At 39.6% G+C, this 20,531-nt stretch overlaps 1 protein-coding gene across 25 annotated transcripts in view; it reads right to left on the bottom strand.

Moving 5' to 3' along the window:
- PTPRF (protein tyrosine phosphatase receptor type F) overlaps positions 1 to 20,531 on the bottom strand; it is a 457,928-nt gene that overhangs the window by 435,235 nt on the left and 2,162 nt on the right. The gene's annotated exons all lie outside the window — the stretch shown is intronic.

The following is a 20,531-nucleotide window of genomic DNA, read 5'->3' as shown; positions in this document are numbered from 1 at the left end:
CAGTGGTCCAGCCCTACTTGCTAACAGTCAAAGCAAATGTGAATTCAGTATTAACTTCCTTACTAGTAACAAATGGTATTAAGATAACATCTCCAAAAATATTTAACAAAACTTGAGCAAGCCACTCTTACCTGTGACAATATAAAAACTGATTTGGGAATGAATTAACGCTGCTTAGGTTCTCAAAGGTTCACCTGAAGTACAGAGGATTCTTCACAAAACCCACATGCCAAGCTGATCTCTCTAGTACCAGTAATTGTAATGATTCATAGCTGCTTTTAAATAGCATAACAACCCAAGCAAGGAGCTTACTTAAACAGATATGTGCTCAGCCACAAAAGAGAACACAGCTGTAGAAACCAATTTAATAAAATGTGTATGAAAGGGAATGGTAGGCAAATCAATGAACACAGTAGACTTCACAACAGCATGCAATTCCAGTTTCCAAGAATGTATGCACCAAATTCCAGCCTCATAACAACTTAAGTCAAGCAATAAAACCTTCAAAATGGGTTTTTAAAAAGAATGAGAACTCCCTTATCCCCTCTGCCCTGGCAAAAACATTCCCGAACTAGAGGAGGTGTGAGGGACAAAGAAAGACACTTTATAAGCAAACCTGGAAAGTGACCCATTGATATGGTTGTGCTAGCAAGCTGCCATATTAAATCAATATTAATTCTGCACAATTTCTTTATAAAAATAAAGCTACAAAATTCCCTGATGTCCACCTGTCCAGACAAGGTTGCTGGGGCTTTTAAAAAACATCTTTCTAAAAGGAATATAATGGATTTCAAGGAGGAGCTTACAGTGAATGTTCAGTGAACCAGGTAATGTTTTAATAGATTTCTAACAGCAGCCTGTTTTATGTTTTTATATCACTTAGAGACCTTGAAAAGTTTCAGCCAATGCCTTTTACTGCATCATGTTTGTAAGTTCAAGACATGCATGCTTCACACTTGTACAAGTCTTATGCCTTTTCCATTTTTAAGGTATTGTTTACTGTAATTACTGTTAAAGCGGACAATTTCAATGGAGATAGCTACTGCAGCATGAAGATCAAAATGTATTGCAGCACCTCAAAGACTAACAAATTTATGTGGCATAAGTTTACATGCCCATGAAAGCTTATCCCACAACATATTTGTTAGTCTTTAAAGTGCCACAAGATTTTGTTACTTTGTTATTAATATGCAAATTTCTGCCAGTTGCTAAAGAACAAAGAAAAATTCCCAACATCTGTTTCATATATTGTATATACGATTACTGCATTTCATTATTAATAGTATTCCTTACTGCTGTTTTTCAAAACTCAGCATTTACACTCTGATTTATTCTGGAGGTGGGGATTTTCTATAATTGCCTATTTGGTACTGCCATATTTTTTGTAAACATTATGTTGCTGGAATTAAGTGTCCACGAAGTCTGATGTCATAATACATTTCTTAGCCCTCAAGGTGTCACAATACTCTTATTGGTTAAAAGGGGGTCGTTGCTTTCATTTTAGCGTGGCTAATCCCCCAGTCTCATCTACCCCCCACAAGCATTTTTTCTTCCCCACGTTCCAGTGATTTGGTAAAGGAGTAAAAAGAAAACACTTTGCTAGACAATCCAGTGCCTGACAAGGATGCAATTCACTTCCTGTGTCATATGCTGGGATACAGCCCCAAGAGGGTAGGCCAAGAGGATGAATATGGCCCTTGAGTTAAAAAATAAGAAAATATTAGCTACCCCTGCTTTAATTGCTCAAAACATTTAAAGACACATCAAGCTGAGTCAGAGGAGAGAATTCTACATGTGTACCTCAATTCTTCCTTCAGTTTTGAAGTTCCCAAAACAGTCTTGAGTTAAAAAGAAGGCAGCAGGTATGCCAAAGGGGGGGGGGGAGGTGCCGGGGGGGGGAGTCCTCTGCACATGTTCAAATGTTGACTGATAAGCAAATCATGCACACTGTGGAGCTTTGCTTGAATTTCCAATTGTTAATGAAGAATACTTGCTGACACATTCATAGCAGCAATTCAAGCCCTTTAAGAATGCTAAAACCCAAAGACAATACTATATATTCACACTTGGTGTTTTTATCCCTATTGTACATAAGACTATCCATGGAGGAATAGAAATGAGAAGTGTTGGAATAACCATATGGATTTTGCAAAAATGGTCTACCAAGTAGTCAGAAATCTAAGGATTGTTCTGTTTTGCTTTGCTTTGCTTTTCTCTTCTTTCCCTCCTTTTGGTTTGTGCTTTTATTTAAATTATTTTTTATCTTTGATATATAGATGTCAGATATTTGATATTAACCTTTGTATATTTTCTTTCAAACTTTATTAAAAAAAAATTTTGGAGGGGAATCTTAGTTCCTATTTCCTGATCTTTAAGGCAAAACTATTATAGATTTAGAATTCTGATCACTTTTTCCATGGAGGAGACTCATATTGTCTTGCAAAATCCATTTCCGTTGCAACAAGAGCCTGGGAAAGCGTTATCCAAAGACATTTATCCCACTAAGGTCCAGAGGGAGTGGTTGTGAAATAATCATTTTATGTGTGGCACTGACAAGCAACAGCAACTTTAAAGAGAAGGAAATGCTTTCCTTTCAAACTTCCTTATTTGCAGAAAAAATAACAAAACAAAAAACTAGAATTGCAGTCATTAAGAAAAACATCTGGTATATTGCTTTGATTTGCAACACTAACTGTTGGACAGAAGCAAAACATTTCCCCCCAAAGAAGCTAATAATTGAGCATTCATATCCATGTATAACCTGTCATTTATTCGCCTCATCAGCAACTGCTCGAGTCTGATAAAATTAAACACTCAAGTCAGGCAGATTTTGTTAAAAGCAATAATTACATTATTACTAGAATATACAATTAAGTAATGAAAAAACCAGAATGACACTGTGCAGCAGTATTTTATCCACTTTTCAAAAATATCACTGGACTGAAAACATGCAGAATAATAGAAAGTAATAACAACACTTCCACTGAACTATCACAGTGCCCAATTTAAAAATTCAGCCACAGGCAAAATACATAAATGATTAGCATTGTGGTGTTTATTTTAATTACACTCTGCAATTAGAATCCAACAGCCTGTCAAATCATTTAAGATCCAGAGAAAACCAATAATTTAAAAGCACTGAGCGCCACTTAGAAAACTTGCCCCTTGTTTGAAACAGACTTGTTATGTCAGACAACTTCCCGACAATATAACAATTGTACAACCAACCACAAACTGTTTCCCATTCTAGTAATATCTAAATACAATACAGTATATATACTGTGTATATATGTGTGTGTGTGTATATGCTTTTGCGTTGATAAGTTGTGAAAGTTCATGCAATCCAGTTTAGATGTGCTCCTGATACTTATAAATGCAACTAACCGGTCTTCAAAGCAGACCATACAGAGATCCAACTTATAATTCTGATGCATCTAAGACCATCAGGACTGGGTTCTTACGGTGCAATGAATGCTACAGCAGGGCTGTTCCTTTCTACGCTACAAGGGTAATGTGATATGCACCAGAGGAGGCACAGTATGGAATGGTCTTGCGATTCTCAAATTTTCCAGCAACACAGAGAAGCCAGCACAACTATGGCAACAATGTAGTGAACCAGGGTTGTATCCACTGCAAGCCTTACTCGGAGTATGTCAATTGAAATTAATGAAAGATAGTCATTTCCATTAACTTCATTAGGTGTACTCTGAGCAGGACTAACACGGTATACACCTCTCAGTCTCTGTTATAGCCAATAGGTGAGTAAGAATGGGTAATTCAGATATCCTACTCCTCAAATTGCCTTTTCCCCTTACAATGTTGCAGCTAATATGAAGTGACGAACTGAAATGGGTACCAACCAAATAATAATAATTTTGGCCGGAAATCATGAGCAACTTCTATCAATTCATTCAGTAAAAACAGACCAAAGCTCTGACCATTTTTTCCCTTTATTTAACAGTTATCAGTTCTACTTTCCCTTCCTCCTCCACCCTGTAATTGCAAAGCAAGGGAAAAGACTTCCTAACTTGTTTGTGCTTTACACCCTTTGCCCCAATGACTATCTTCCTTTGGAGAGGGAGGAAGAACAAAAAACCCCCAATGCAATGGAAAATCTGGACGCAGAATAGGATTTGAATATTTGCATTGTTATAACTTGTTCACATTATATATCTCAAAGGTAGAATTTGGGGATTTTAGCATAAAAGTTAGTGCATTAAGGACTATCACCATATCTGGTTATTTGGTGCACTTGTCACATGACAATTACACTGAAACTGCCCCCAATTAACACATCTTAGCAGCACCATTACCCATGGGCATATGATACGAGTGCTCACATACGTTCAGATGCCCACCCACATTGACAACAGAACCTTTCACGATTCATCACAATTAGCAGAATTCTTTCCAGATTAATAATAATAATAATTTATTTGTACCCAACCCATCTGGCTGGGTTTTTCCAGCCACTCTGGGTGGCTCAGAATAAAATATTAAAAACATAAGGCATCAGACATTTAAAACTTCCCTAAGCAGGGCTGCCTTCAGGTATTTTCAGAGTGTGGTCACATTGGCTTGTAGGTACAACACCCAATCTGCAAAATATCTATTTATGCCAGTAGCAGAAGATGGCTATTTACCCAAACCAAAATGCCAAAAGTTTACAAAAAGATGGCAAAATGTGGAGAGAAAAAATCACCCAGGGGAACCCTTAACAATTGTATTTTATGATGTGGGAAATTAAAAACTCAGTAAATTATGAAAACAGCATGTAAGCAAAGTTAAATTACCTTACAAAAAAGATGCATATAGGAAAACAATTGTTTAAGGAGATAAACATACATTCCAACTCAGTGAAGAAGCATATAACAGTCCTTAAAAACTAACAGGAGAAGCAGTCCCTCCCCATTTACTGGAATGCTATACATAGTAATCCTATTCCACACTAGTTTCAAGCTAGTCAGAAAACATTGTTTAATTAGGGTAGTGTAATGTGTTAAAGAATGTGGTTCTGCCCACAAGGAAGGTTGTGGGATCAGCATTTCAAATCCTAGTTCACACAAGACAACTATTGGCTCTGTTGGGAAAGTGAATGCTTTTCAGCTTCAGTTCCTATCTGTCAAACAGAAATAAGTGACATACTGTACAATATGAATAAATGTGTTCAATTTCCAAATGCATTCATTCACTCTCAAAATTTAGTGGTACTTCTTGTCCTCTACTAATTTTTGAAGCTACTCTCATCTTCATTCCAGCAATCCTTTTGAGATTTCTTTAAGGGAGGGGTGGGGAACCTCAGCCTTGAGCGGTTTTGCAAGGCTGAAATGTGTCCCTGAACTCTGATAATGCTTTTCTGTTGCTTGCCTGGACAAAGGATATAGAGAAGTGCATGTGTAGAAACTAGCCTACTATACAAGGATAAAATTCACATTTGCTGCTTTGCTTAGTTTTTTTTTTTTTTGCCTCTGGTCCAGACTACTACTGGCATGTGGCCCCCAGAAGGTTACGCAGAACAGAATGCAGCCCTCAAGCTGAAAAGAGCTCCCCATCCTTGCTTTAAAGCTTAAGCAGTTCATTTGTTTTTGCAATGTTTGACGTACATTCTTTCTTCTATCATTTCCAACAACAGCATTTCATAAAAATGTGTTTTTTAAAAAAATGAACGTATGTGACAGACAAGTAAACTCCAGTTTCACCAAGTGAGAACACAATACATCACTATGCAGACAAAAGGAAAATGGTAACACATGCAAGTACAGTCATACCTCTAGTTGAGTTAGGTTCAGGTTGCGGATTTTTGGGTTGCGAACATGGCAAACCCAGAAGTGTATACTTCTAGGTTTTGCCCCGCGCGCACAGAAGCGCTCTATTGCGTCACACGCAAACGCAGAAGCGGAGCTCTACTTACAGACTTTTCAGGGTGCGAATGGCACCCCGGAACGGATTCCATCCGTAAGTAGAGGTACCACTGTAAAGAAAACATGGCAAGGAGGAGACAACAAAGGTAAAAAAGGTGCGAGCCATACCAACAAACCTACACAAAATATAACTAGATAGAGCCTCTTGCTCAGATATTTGGTGCTTAACTCCCAAAACTCACCATGTGTCTTCCTTAAATTTCATTTCATTGTTCTCAATCTACCACTGCTCACTTTTAATCTAGCCCTCCATATAGTTCCTCATTCCTTCCAGTTTTATATCCTCTGCAGAGTCAGTGATCATGGCTACAATCCAAAGAGATGCTCAGGCTCACACAAAGAGCTTATGCTCACCCAGAAGAATTCCCCCCATTTTTTTTCTTTGAACAGCTGGGCAATGTGCCACACCGCAAACTTCCCCTCAATTCTTCTCAATTTTTAAAGCAGCTTCTCACACATCAAGAGGGGCTTCTATTTTAAGAAAAACTAGTATAAAGCCCCTTGGGCTCTAGGAACAAGATTCACAGTTCTTAGGGCTCTGGCTCATGATATCTATTATTTCTTCAAAGTCATTTCTGAAAATTGGTAGATAGTACTTATCTTAGGAAAGACCTCATAGATCACCCCAAACTGACAGGCGTGTTAGTTAGCAGCCCTGCAGCGGAGATTTCAAAACAATTTTCCACTTTATGGAAGTATGATAACATAACATGCTTAAAACCATGTCACCTAAAGTTTACTTGTTTATTTCAGTGATTATCAAACTGTATGCAGCACACACACACACACACACACACACACCACCTACTGGGATAAAAGACACCAGGAGAAGGAGGGGCACCAAGAGAGGGATCCTGCAGCAGGCAGAGCCAGAGTCTCTTTTCTTTCAGCAGTAGAAGCTTAGCACTGAAGCCACTAGAACTGCAGGGGTGAGTGGGCAACTGGATGCAGCCAGAAGCTCAGATCCTTATCTCCACATCATCCTATGGGACAAATCTGACAGGTGGACAGGGCCACCTACCTGTCAATTACTTTACATCACAGTTACGCCAGGTGATCCATTTTTGTATAGCTGAATGCCCAATGATTATTAGATCTTGCAAAGCGCTGCACATCACGTTACGCAGATACTGAATCAGCTGCTCAGCACTTGCAAAGTGCTGTGCACCACACTTTGCAGGTTTCAACTGATCAAATGTACCTGTAAGCCTCCTTAGACACAGCAGCATTTTTACCTGTACCCACAGGTACATCTTATGACATCAGATGTAGGGCAGGTGGGAGTGGCTTGGCCAAAGCATCCTGGTGGGCCAAAGAGAGACAACTGGCAGGCCAAATTGGGCTCACGGGCAAACAGATTTTATTTGTTTATATTATTATATCCTGCCTTTCAGATAAAATATTCCAAGGCAGTTTACACAAAGTTTCACAAAAACAATCAGCCTTTTAAAACAAAATAAGCAAACTGAAACAGCAGATAAAACTAGAATTAAAAAACACTTCCATGCCAAAAGGTGGTTTTTTAAAAAAACGAAAATAAAAGGACCTTCACCAGACACAAGCAAAATAGTGTAGACACAGCCTCCCTGGGAACAGCATTCTGCATGTGGCGTCACTACCACACCAACCCTTTTCTTGGTCACAGACAGCCACACTTTATTGGTGAGGACACCTACTTAAAATCCTCTAACAATCAGCTGAGCACATGGGCAGTCTCATGTGGAGGTTTTCAATCCTTCAGGAATCCTAGTCCCAAACCATGAAAGGATTTAGTCAGCACTTTGAATTGTGCATGGTAAACATACTGGGAGCCAGCAAAGCTGGTCATAAAGTGTTGATTTTCCAGGGGGGTGAGCTGCATTTCCAGCAAACCTTAGTTTGTAAAGTTCTGCATGCATTTCTATTTTACTGTGTTATTCACAGCCATTTATAGGCAGGGGCAGGAGCAAAAGATTACATTCTGCATAATTAATGTAAACAATACCAAACAGAAAAAAAATCTGTTCTTACTACTTCTTCTTTTACCTCTAGAGGTAAAATATATACCCTAACCTCCTTATATCATGGCTGTGAGTCCTGGAAAACCTGCTCCCTGTCTTGCAGTCCTTTTTCCACCTGGCCTGGGAGGGAGGGGACTTGACAAGACTCCAACTACAGAAACTGGGGTTGCCGTATTGCTTAGGAGTTTTTATGTTTGGAGGGAGTTGCTGCCGTTATTTAGATTAGTTTTTGGTATGTAAATTTGTTTTTAGATCTTATTATGATTTATTTGGAAATTATTCATTTTGGTTATGTTATTTTTAATGTATTTTTTTCTAATTATGTAATTTCATGTTGTAAGGTAAAGGTAAATAGGTAAAGGACCCCTGGACAGTTAAGTCCAGTGAAAGGTGACATTGGAGTGCAGCACTCATCTCGCATTCAGGCCAAGGGAGCTGGCGTTTGTCCACAGACAACTTTCCGGTTCATGTAGCCAGCATGACTAAACTGCTTCTGGTACAATGTGACAGAAACCAGAGCGCACAGAAAAACTGTTTAGCTTCCTGCCGCAGCAGTACCTATTTATCTACTTGCACTGGTATGCTTTCAAACTGCTAGGTTGGAAGGAACTGGAACATAACAACAGGAGCTCACTCCATCACAGGGATTTGAAACGCCAAACTTCCAATCTGCAAGCCCAAGAAGCTTGGTGGATTAGGCCACAGCGCCACCCGCATCTCAAGCCACCTAGAGTATGGTTTTAACTATGGAAAGACAGCATACAAATAGAATGATGCATGTACAGAGTCGTACCTAGGATCCTGAACACCTTGCAACTCGAACATTTTGCCTCCTGGATGCCGCAAACCCAGAAGTGAGTGTTCCAGTTTACTAACGTTCTTTGGAACCCAAACATTTGACACGGCTTACACAGCTTCCAATTGGCTGTAGGACCTTCCTTTGGTTTCTGAATGTTTTGGAAGTCGAACGGACGTCCAGAACAGATTCTGTTCAACTTCCAAGGTACCACTGTATATGATTTTTGTTATAAAAGAAGGAGTGGAATGCCAAGGGAATTAAAGTGTACCACACTGGAGCAAGTACAACCACCTTCCTAAGCCAACAGCGAAGCACCATCTGGAGCAAATGATTAGACATATGCGGATTATTTCTGAATTTATTCTTAGAGAACAAAAAGGAATGAAAATGAAGACCCTCTATCTGTTAAGATTCTAAATGAAACCATGGTTTGTTTTTATCTTCTGGAAGCTGATTTGCCAGGTAGCACAATTCTAAATTCGGGATTCCCTAGCCCCCATCATGATTAGCAACAAACAACATAAAATGTGGAAGTTTGAAAGAGAGTCACCAACGGGAGCTCACCCCGTCGCAGAATACAGAATACTGTATTCAAGTTTCTAGTGATAAATATACTCATATTTCAGTTTTATGTAACACGTTAATGTTCAATAGGCTTCTTACTGCTTTTGTATATGAGGAGGGACATTAAAACATTCCTATTATTCAATAAAATCAGTTACCTTCCAAATTACTTCTCTAAACTCTGGCTGTTTTCCACACTGCTGCCTGGATCCCATACAAAGGAAAAATATAGAGCAGGTGGACGTTTGAGGCTCTCTGTCTTTGTCTGGTGTTAGGGATGCTAAGATGTATCCAACTGTAAGCTTCCTTTCACTGAACTTTTAAGGAGAAGCTTCTGTAATTATCTGATTTCATGATTTGGGAATTGGGAGAGAGACTAGATGAAGTATGAAACATGAAGTGTTGGAAAGAAAATGAGAGTGTCATTCTGTGCAGACAATTAGTTCATGTATCAGCCAACTTTCAATAATAGTCCATATTTAATCTTGCTGGACTAAAAATCTAGCTGCATTTACTAGCCTCAACTGTTAAGTTCAAGACTTACATATGGGCATTTTCCTATGGAGGCAGCAATAAAGTCAGAAAGAAACACAAGTATATATTAGATATGAATTTCTGTTTCCTAGGTCTCCAGAAAGCAATAACAGTTTTTTTCACACGTTTACAATTTTTATTTTAACAAGAGGTATGGAAAACGAGATCAAGCGCCTTTCAGCTTGCTGAAACACTTGTTTCCATGGGTTCAATTATCCTTAGTACCTCACACAACATAATTGAAAGTTGCCCAGGAACAAGATCAGAACAACGAAACAGAATTCAGGAAGTAAATTCTCCACAGAGGAAAACAAAGACACAAACCATTAAAGATGCCTCATATGATTGAGGTTAAAAACTAATTATTTCATGGAGCTCCATTTCAAAAACAACCAGATGTTCAAAAAGGAACACTAAGTTTATTGTTTCAACCAAAAGTTACAAAGAACGCCCAAAAGGGAGGAGAGAGAGAAATGCACAAATGCCTTTACATAGAGGTGACATGAACAAACTAGTTATAAAAGAAGTTCTATAAAAAGAAACATTTTTGTTTGCAGGTCAAAGAGAAATTTAGAAAATCAGTTAATAAATGCTAAGAACATAGGAGCCACTGCAGCTTTTAGACACAAAGGATGTTGTGTTTCTAGGGCACTGTGTTTCACGAGCCATACTGTTTGTTTACTGCTTGCATTTCACTATGCTTGGTTAATAAAATGGTCAGGTATTTCTTGTTATTTGTTTGTCTACAGATTCACTCAGGTTTGCAAAGTGACATAGTTCCAATTATTGTTTTATGCCAGAATGCTACAAAAACTACAACAGTAATTATCATTTTAGCATGGTTATATTATGAGAAGCACTTTCTAAAAGTTCTATCATCCCCAAAAAATTATCAAGGTGCCCATAAACTCCAGTTCTCAGCCTTGATTGATGACTGTTTCCAAAAGCTGGTGATGGCAGATAGGGCTGGGCGATATATCAATATATTGTCCAAAGCCAGTTTAAAGTTCACATCGTGGTAACTGTTTCATAATATTTGACCTGGCAATATATCACAAATCACAATGTGCCTGAGGGCTAGGCGATACCTGGTTTTCAACACTGCGATAACTCACCAGCTAAACATTGCAGTAACTCACCCGCTAAACACTGTGTGCTGGCAGTCTGACAATCCCAGATTATTTGTATTCACTATGACTCATCACCATAGTCTGGATTGTCCTGAATACCACCATTTGGTAGCCAAGCCCCCAACCAAAAGTCTCATTTGGTTGCATATTGGCTTGCCTGCTGCTGAAAGTGACCATGAGGTTATTGATAATATAATCATTTATACATTTTAGACCCTTAAGTAGCAGCTTTGTGTTGTCGTCCCCCATGCTACTTAAGACCTACATAAAACTGCTGAGTGAGGTGTCATCAACCTGTAGATAGCACCCACCTCTACTTCTCCTTCTCATCAAATTCAGGTAAAGCCATAGGAGTGCTGAGTCAACAACAGGATTCTCTAATGGTCTAGAAGGTGACTAACAAATGTCAGTCCAAACAAGATGGTGGTTTACTTGCCCAGAGTAGTAGCATTCAACCAACTCTTCCAAAGTCTCAAATTTATAATCTGAGGGTATCATTAGCAGCAGCCTTGACTTTGGAGGCCTAAGCAGCTTCTGTGGAATGACACAACTTTCACAAGTTACAGCTGGTATGCCAGCTGCAGCCCTTCTGGACAGACAGTCCAATCCAGTTAATGTTATGTTTGCATAATAGTAACAGGTCTTTGCATAGCTGTTCACTGTACCATGTTGCAGATTATCTAACTTTTCTAACACTGGCTAGAAGCAAAGTCACAGAAGGTATATAGCTACTTAATCAATTCAAGACTGATTGCGTTAGTCATTTGTCTCCCCTAGATGTCAATGGGAGTCTATTTTTTTCCTTCTGGTCTGTTCAGGATGTGACTTGAAAGAGGTTGCTTGTGTTTTCCTCTGCAGGCCCTTTAACTTAATTTATACATTCGTGTGTAGGAAACGGGCCATATAGATCATGATGTGCAATAATCCGGTACAAATGTTTTGCTGCTTCTGAAAATGCTCTGGCAGCGTAACCAGGTCAACGCGAAAGGGTACAAAAGATTGTGATCTATTGTCAATGGCACTTCCCAGCCAAGGAATTCACACTGCAGACAGTTAAGTATTTATTGTCAAAGATAACACAGTCGCTTCTACATCTCTGTATGTCTATGCACACCAATCTAACAGCTAGGCAGCTATTCCCAGGTCCACACTCTATGGAGCAGTTGCAGCAATGATGGGGCCACTCCCCCTCCACCAGTTTATATACCTTCACCCGAAGGGCTGCAATCACACAGTCTGAGACTGCACCAGTGTGGAAACTTTCTCAATACATCCCTTTTCAATTCCCTCCTGGCTCTGGGAGACAGTGGTACAGAAAAGGGTGGAGAAACACTTAGCCTTTCACTTGCCTGACTGCCTCTTTCTCATCATCTTCTGAGGCATCTTGTGCTCCAACCTCTAGTTCTAAAGCTTCCCCTGCCTCCAATTCTTGCCTCCTGGCTGGTACAAGCCTCTACAAACCACCGCCCCCACTCCTGAAACCAGCCCTGCTGCTCCTGGTGCACACTCATCAGAGGCCTGCCAGCCCAACATCTCTGACAGATCAGAGCCCCTATTTTTCTCTAATACAGTACGTAAGTAGGATCTCTCTTGCTTCCCAAAACCTGGGAAGAAAATAATTGTGGACAGCAATGTTCCACAAGACCTTCCCTGGCATCTGCAGAGTTCCCTTCCACTGTTGAAATTAGGCTTGAAAGAAGCATTCACAGAATAAGGTGTGCTTGGTTGTGGTAGGAACAGTTGCCCATGACTGTTTATCCAGTTTGCAAATGTGCTCACAGGCTCAAAAATGTTGGCAACCTCTGTGCTAAGTGATCAGGATGTAAAGTGCAAGCTCCTAAGGAACAAGGGCACGGTCCTGCAAATCCTGTCATCTCTTTCAGGAGTTGCAGATAACCCAGAAGAGGTTTGGGTCTCTTGCATGTTGATTTATATGCAAGAAAGACCAACTCACTCACCCTTGAGTGCTGTGGCATGAACAGATTATATGAAGTATGGGTAGGGCCTTCTTTTACCTTGGGCTTCAGAGAAGTTAAGAAACTGTACAAATTGCCTCTCAGAGCTCTGCCACCACCTTCCCAAATGTTTGTGGAAATGTTGGGGAAATGGGAAGAAGGCAAGAGAGAGAAGCTAGTGTTAGTGAAGTTGCTCACCTTCCTTGTAGCTTAGGGTAGGAACCCAAAGTTCCTCTTCAACTTTCCCTGCCTACTTATTTCACTATCTCTCCTTACCACTTCTCTCTGGTACACTGCTGGTGTTGACAGGAGTTTCTGCCATATGGCTAGAGACAAAAGTGAGAGTGAAGACTTCCTTAAGAGGCAGGTGCTAAAGGCCATCTTGAGATGCTGCTGCCGTGGACACCTCATGGTGCAGCTGCAGGCAGTACAGATACTACCACAGAGCTTGGCTGCAGCTGAAAGGCTCGCCTAAGGCTCCAACAACAACCAGTCTGTTTCAAGTGAAAAACCAGAGGATTGCCACCAAGAGAAAATAAAATGGACCCAAATCTTGAACAAACAAGTGCTCTCTCTTTCTGTGTTCTTTGAAGCAGCACATGCAGTGAAGCAAGATCCCTTCCTTGGGGTAGGAGAGAGGTATCGTTTCATTCCACTTGAAAATGACTGGCTAGTGAGCCAACATAAAATTTATGGACCTCTGAATGAAGATGTGGGTGCACTGATGCAGAAATAGTTGATTCCAGCTGAGCAGTTGTAATTGTGACCAAATAACACCTGTGTAACTGAACACCACAAGTTATTTGATCATGCATATGAACTCTGTAAATGCCTACACTAAACAAAGAGACTTAAAAAAAAAAATCCATGTAACAGGTCAGGACACGTAAGGACACAATAAGTCACCACACAATAACCACTCACCACCACCAAGGTTATGCTGAAACCAATACTCCAATTTTTATTTGACAAGCATTAACTCCAGCTATCTTCTTCCTGAACTTCCTCCCTCTCCTATGCCCAACCTCTTTGGCTCTGAAACTTACTTTTAAAATAATAATAATAATAATAATAATAATAATAATAATTTATTTGCTTTAGAGCACTTTGCTTTAGAGCAGAGGTGAGGAATCTCAGGTACAGGGGCCAAATGCAACACTCCAGGTCTCTCTATTAAACCCTCAGCATTATCCCCAGATCTCGCTCCTTCTTCGCAGACCCCATACCTCCCAAGTCCTGCTCCAAGTCCTCCTTACATGCTTTTGCTTGCCTGGAAGTGTCCTTGAACTCAAATAATGCCTCTTCCCTGCCTGGATAAAGAAAGGTACAGTACATTGAAACATCTTGCTGGAATGTAGCCTACTGTCTAAAGGTAAGCCACATCTGTTGCTCCTCCCAGTTTTGCTGTTCACAGCATAAAAATGCAAAATAAAAACAAAATGCATAATAAATGAAAGTAAAGAGCAAAGAGAAAAAAAATACTCCAAGGAAATAAAACAATTCCAACCAGAAATATATCTACTACACAGACATGTTAATCAAAAGAAAAGATGGTTCAATAACAGAAAATTCACACTGGCCATACCTAGGTAAATTCCTGCCAAATGCGGATATATTTCATTTTCAAAATCTGTGTGCTGTACTGGTGTTCAACTTTCACTAAGTATATTTGGATTCAAACTCTTACTCAACCACGGAATTCACAGGGCCAATCATAATCTCTCTACCTAACCAATCTCAAAGGATCATTCTGAGGAGTTAAAATCAGAAGAGCCATGTATACTGCTCTATGCTCCTTGGAGAATGGGAAGAAAAAATGAATGCCTAATAAAATGTCATCTGGGCTCTCAATGGTATCAATAGGCAATGAACATACATGTTGTGCTATTTCTACATACATGCACAACTACATGCCATTTCAACCCATCCTACTGTGCTGAAAGGTCTTTCCTGGGCCCAACTTGATCAAGTCAAGTCTAATACAAGTTAATGAAAGTGTTAACAAATCATCATCCCTCTATTTCTGATATTTAATCTGTGAATATCAATGCTAATGGAACCAACATGGAACCATCCATGCATAAGAGCATATAAGGCAGCTTTGCAAAATCTCAGAGGTTGCAGGAATTCAAAAACAAACTTAACTAAAAGCAACTCAATAAAGGCTGGGCATGCCAAGTGGTCACAGAATGCTCACTAATAGTTGGGAGTAGATACAGAAAGCTAAGCAGGAAGGGAAATGGAATGGAGCAGTCTGAACAGGAGCATGCCACACTGCAACATTCTGTTGCAAGTCCCTCTTTTGCATACTACGTACAGTGGTACCTCTGGATGTGAATGGGATCTGTTCCGGAGCCCCGTTCGCATCCTGAAGCAAACGCAACCCACGTCCGCATGGGTCACGATTCACCGCTTCCGTGCATGCTCGCGATGTCATTTTGAGCGTATGCGCAAGCAGTGAAACCCGGAAGCAACGCGCTCCGTTACTTCCGGGTCGCCGCGGAGCGCAACTCGAAAATACTCATCCCAAAGCTACTTCAACCCGAGGTATGACTGTAATGCCAAACGTATCCAAATAGCTAGCCTTATACAGCTATAATGGGATCACAGACATACAAGCAGGAGGTATGAGTAGGCTTGGGGAAACAACAAGGTGTGAAGAAGTAAAACAAAATTCATGAGGAAAAACTAAAGGAGTAACTGCTCTGCAAGACAGCCCAAGGGGGACTGAGCATGCCATGAAGCCAGAAGACTGAGTGGCCATGAAGTGTTGGCTTTGGAGGTTGGATAGAAAAACAAAGGGTGAGAGGGAATGGGATATAGTAGCAGAGGGCATGGCTGAATAGGACACTGAATAGGAGCATTCCACATTTTACTGCAACTCCCACCTGTAAGACACATTAATAAACCTGCAAACCTACAACTGAAATTCAATGCAACAGCCATCACTTTTCTGTAAACTGCAATTATTTCCCCATTCCCCTGTTGGCACATAGTCATTGATTCAGATAATGTAACTTGAGGCTGCTTTGCACATGCAAAAAGTCTGAACAATATTCTAGGTAGCAATAACCATGACTTCTTGGCCAATGTTTTTAATAATGATGAAAGAAATGTTTTAGTAGAAGTGAAAACTGCTGACTAAGAAAGCAGAGCATAAACAGTAATTAAAAGACAACATTTTTGAAAACGTGATTAAGAAATGTGAATTGTTTAAAGCAGTCTGCCCCAAGGTTTTTCAAGGCGAGGTAGAGATAACCACTGTGGTATCCACTGAACAAATCCAAGTTAAATTAATATTTAACTAACAGTAAAGCAGCAAGCAGAAATAAACCATGTTCTTAACAAGCAGTAGTTGTCCAATATGACGTATCTCTTCTGAGCATTTTAAAATATCCTCCCATGTTATCTATAAGACAAAGAGCTAGAGAGGGGAAAAAAGCGAATTATCAGGATTGCAGCAGAAGCCCCCACACTACTAAATTTATGCCTTCAGACCTCCATTTCTGGGTACCTACAAAAAAATTAAGCATTACACCATTTTATTGCACAAATCATGCAGTGCACTCTTTAGATGCATACCACTTCAAGTATAACTGTCAAACTATTCCATCAGTCATGGATACTTTAGCTGAGATTCCTGCATTGCAGGGGGTTCAACTAGATGACCCCCCAGGGCCCCTTCCAACTCTACAATTCTATGATTCAAAAACTATGTGATCCTCTTATCCTGCATTGTACAAGGGACACTTAATATTTCCGTGCTGGATTAGCATTACACATCAGCATTTCCCCCCTAACATCTTAGATATAGCATTTTACCATTATTATAATATTTGTGTTCCATAATGGGAACTAAGTAGTTTAACTCTTAGCCTCTTCTGAAAAGCACTTTAGAAACCATTGTAAAATTGGAATGCAAAAAGGTTTGCCCTTCATAATATACTAACAAGTCCAGAAAACTGCTGTCTAGTGGTATTTAGCTGATCCAACAAATACTTGATGGGTTTGTAAGTTTACAATCCTATTACCATATAAAATACACATCTCAACCTTTTCATTATCACGCAAGCCACGGTATATGAAAGTGTCGATTACACACTATGCTGCCACAAACATGTTAATCGCACTCTGCTGAAACAGTTTACGTAAGCTCTCGTCTTATTCAAGTATCTTTAAGTAACATCCAAGGAATCCATTTCTTTTGGGGGAAACTCCTGATTAGGCTGATATCAGTTAAAGTCTACAGTAACATAACTGCAGGGGCAGGGAAAAGAAAGGCCCCAGATTTAGGGCCTAATGAAGGTCAATACGATCAGCAACAATATGTTCCTTACAGAAGTTGCTCTGCATCTTTTAGAAACATTTGCTGGCAAAAGAAATACTGAAATTGAGATGTATAATGGGACAACATTCTAAAAACTGTGCTTCTTTGGCAGTATGCTATTAGCAGGCTCCAACAATGTCATTTGCAGATTTAAGTATATAGACTCCAAAGAAAATGTATGAACCTATATTACAAGTAGATTTACAGAAGGTCAAAAACTCAGCTGAAACTCATCTTCTTTAAGCAATTCTTCTCAAAGCCCACAAAAACTGACTTTTCTTCTGTTACACTTATATTTTTCCTTCCTTGGAGACGCATTCTCCAACAACTGCTGCTGGCAAAAGACACAGATGTTGGTGAGACTTTCTTATGAGCACCACCACAATAAACCAGAATGAAAACAATCCAAACATTATTTATAGCCCATGTGAACCAAAAGGCATCAATACAGAATTGTTCATACTTTATTTGCTAAATATTCTGACACTTTCAGCAGAACAGAGGAAGGCTGGCTATGACTTCTTTTACTGTTTCTGCCAAAAGCCAACACACTATCATGGGTAAGCAGTACATAAAAAAGCAAACAAAGGCATATGGCGATATTTATAACCAAGCTGAATTATAAAAATCTTCTGCGCTAAGGGATGCATTAGCTCTTTGTCCATAAGCTGTTTAACTCTTTGCTATGAATGCCTTTTCCAGAAATGGGAGGAATGCCAAAGCAGGTCACCCTCAAAGTTAGTGAGTTAAAAGCAACCCACTGGAAACACAAATAAACTAACACTGATTTATAACTGGCTTAGTTCACAAGGTTGGCTGTTGTGATGACAGGCTACATTGATTTCTTATTGATAAAGTTAAGTTTGTTGATCACACTCTTGAATGTAAGTACTATCTCAGAACCACAGCTAAAACAATGGCATCATGGCAAAGTAATAAACCAAGGATTAAAGTACACTGACAGCAACATAAAACTGGCCACTGTGAATCAAGCATCAAGATAATGAGTGCTATGCACATCAAGTAGTTTTTTAAATGAAGATATTGTCACCCCAGGGCCTCTAGCGACAAGGAGAAGCAGCCTACAGCATTGGCAATCTAAAACTGTCATGTAGCATTTTCTTTTTAAAGATGAGCATATATGGTTATTAACAGAAGCAAATATAAGACTATCAACCAGGCACTGTCCCTGCGCAAGTCTCACATAAATTAAGTGAAGTTGCACTCAAGAACATCTATGTTCCTGCATTCTTAGTCCTTTGAATGAGACAGCATTCCTGGTGGATTGTGCTCTATTTGTTCATTATTTTCATGGCAAAGTTAATTTATGCTTGTAATTCAACACTTTCCTGTTCACTTGTGGTGAGCAAAAACTGCCCAAAGAAAATCAGGAGCCTCCTACAATTTTGAGGAGACAAAGACAGACATGGGCAAAGCCTCCATAATGTAACCAGTTAACTTGGGGCTACATTATGGAGGCTGTGAATTGGGATTGTTCACCTCCTAACTACAAGGCTGAATTAACAATATTCGAAGATTGCAAAACATTGGGAACATTAAGATAGCTATGGGTTGAGAAATTAGCTATGTCTTCAACAAATCACTCTGTATAATTCAGTTATCTACTTGACAAGTGGCCATTTTGACAGCACAACTACAGTGGATAACATGTATGACAGATAGCTAAATAAGTATGATCCTAAGCACTCTTTGAAGTAATTGCCGCGGACCATCACCCTTTGTGCATACAAGTTATCTACATGCATGCATGTTTCTTAAGAGTGGAATTTTTTATGGTTTTAATCTTTATGGTGAATACTTAGTTTGCACTTTCAAGAGCTTAAACAGCTCTTAACTGAAACAATTGATAAAGGAAATAATCAAGGGTTTCATGCATTCATTTCACTTCATTCTGTTAATATATTTCACACAGCTACATTACTCTGCACAATACTGAACTCAAATTTATTCATAGTTCAGGATTGTGCACAGCCATGTAAAGCCAACAGCATGAGGTGTTTAACAACTGGCAAGTGTAAAACTGAAAATGTTACTCTCATTCCTGATATTCAGAAGCAGTCTTGGGATTTCATACAGTCTGCCAGTCACTGCTTCAGTTAAAAAGAAACCAACAGGTTGAGTGGGAGCTGGCTGACAAAGTGCCTACACCATTTGCATTTTAAAAGGGCCCTTTTCTTCTCTTCTAAAGTACTCCTGCCAGTCCAACAGGGGGCAAAAGTTTACATTTTGAGCACAAGCATATTAGAAGACCTCAGAGATTGAATGTGGCAAAAGAGAAATAAAAAAGGAACTTATAGTAGCAGGGTATATTCTCTCACCTAACTCTGAAGGGAAACCTACCACTGTCTTCATTCTATACTAAGGCTCTGAGAAATACAACAACACCTAAGCCACTGACATGTAGAGGAACTTTGCTCAGCTTTTAACACTCCCTGCCAACTACTATTTAACATGCTGCATATTTATATTTTATTTTTTTAAAAAATAATTGCCTCATTTCCCCCCACAAATGTTATTCCAAGAAAAAGAAACCAGCATCACAGAAAAAAAGCTAATGTTAAGTACACAGAAAACACTCCATAATTTTTATCCACTTCTTCCTTTGAAGCAAACAAAATGATAAATGCTAATAAGCAACTGTCAGAGAAAAAATGTGATTCAGGTAGTTTTCTAATTACCCCATGTTTAGCTCAGAGCACAAAGCATAGACTTTGAAGCAAAAAGGCACCTTTCTAAAGCTGTCTGAGTTTAAAAAAAAACAAAACCACAAACCAGTCTGACCAAAGCTAGGAAACTCATTGTTTCTCTCTCATTTCTTTCCATCAATCTGCAGTCAAAAAGAACAAAGCGAAGAAATAAAAAACCCGACACTCTTGGTTGCCATTTGAAAGGATGAAGCAGGCATTCTGAAAGCATCTGGTTTCGAGGCTCTTACTGGAGTGGTGTCACTGCTTTGCTTTTCCAGACTGTATGGTAGACCTGGGACAAATCCAAAAGATTGTATTTCTAAACATTTCTTTCAGGGTGGAGAAGCAGGCGAGGCAAGGCAACATTCCTGACCGTGCAAGTCTTAGGTTCTAGGCACCGCAGGTGAAGTCAGGCAGACTGATCATGTCTATTCTTCACCTTTTCAAAACGCCATGGGGGGGGGGGAATATACACCGAGACTGATTTTCTTACTGGCGCTACCACAGTATATTACGTCTTCCAGTGGGAAAGGTCACCAGGCCACGTTCATTAACATGGAAAACAAACCTCATGTTTCCAGGCTGCAAGAGTA

Source organism: Podarcis tiliguerta (assembly GCF_965153285.1).
Source record: "Podarcis tiliguerta genome assembly, chromosome: 6".
In the NCBI taxonomy this organism is placed as follows: Eukaryota; Metazoa; Chordata; class Lepidosauria; order Squamata; family Lacertidae; genus Podarcis; species Podarcis tiliguerta.
This window is presented reverse-complemented; position numbering and strand designations above follow the sequence as displayed.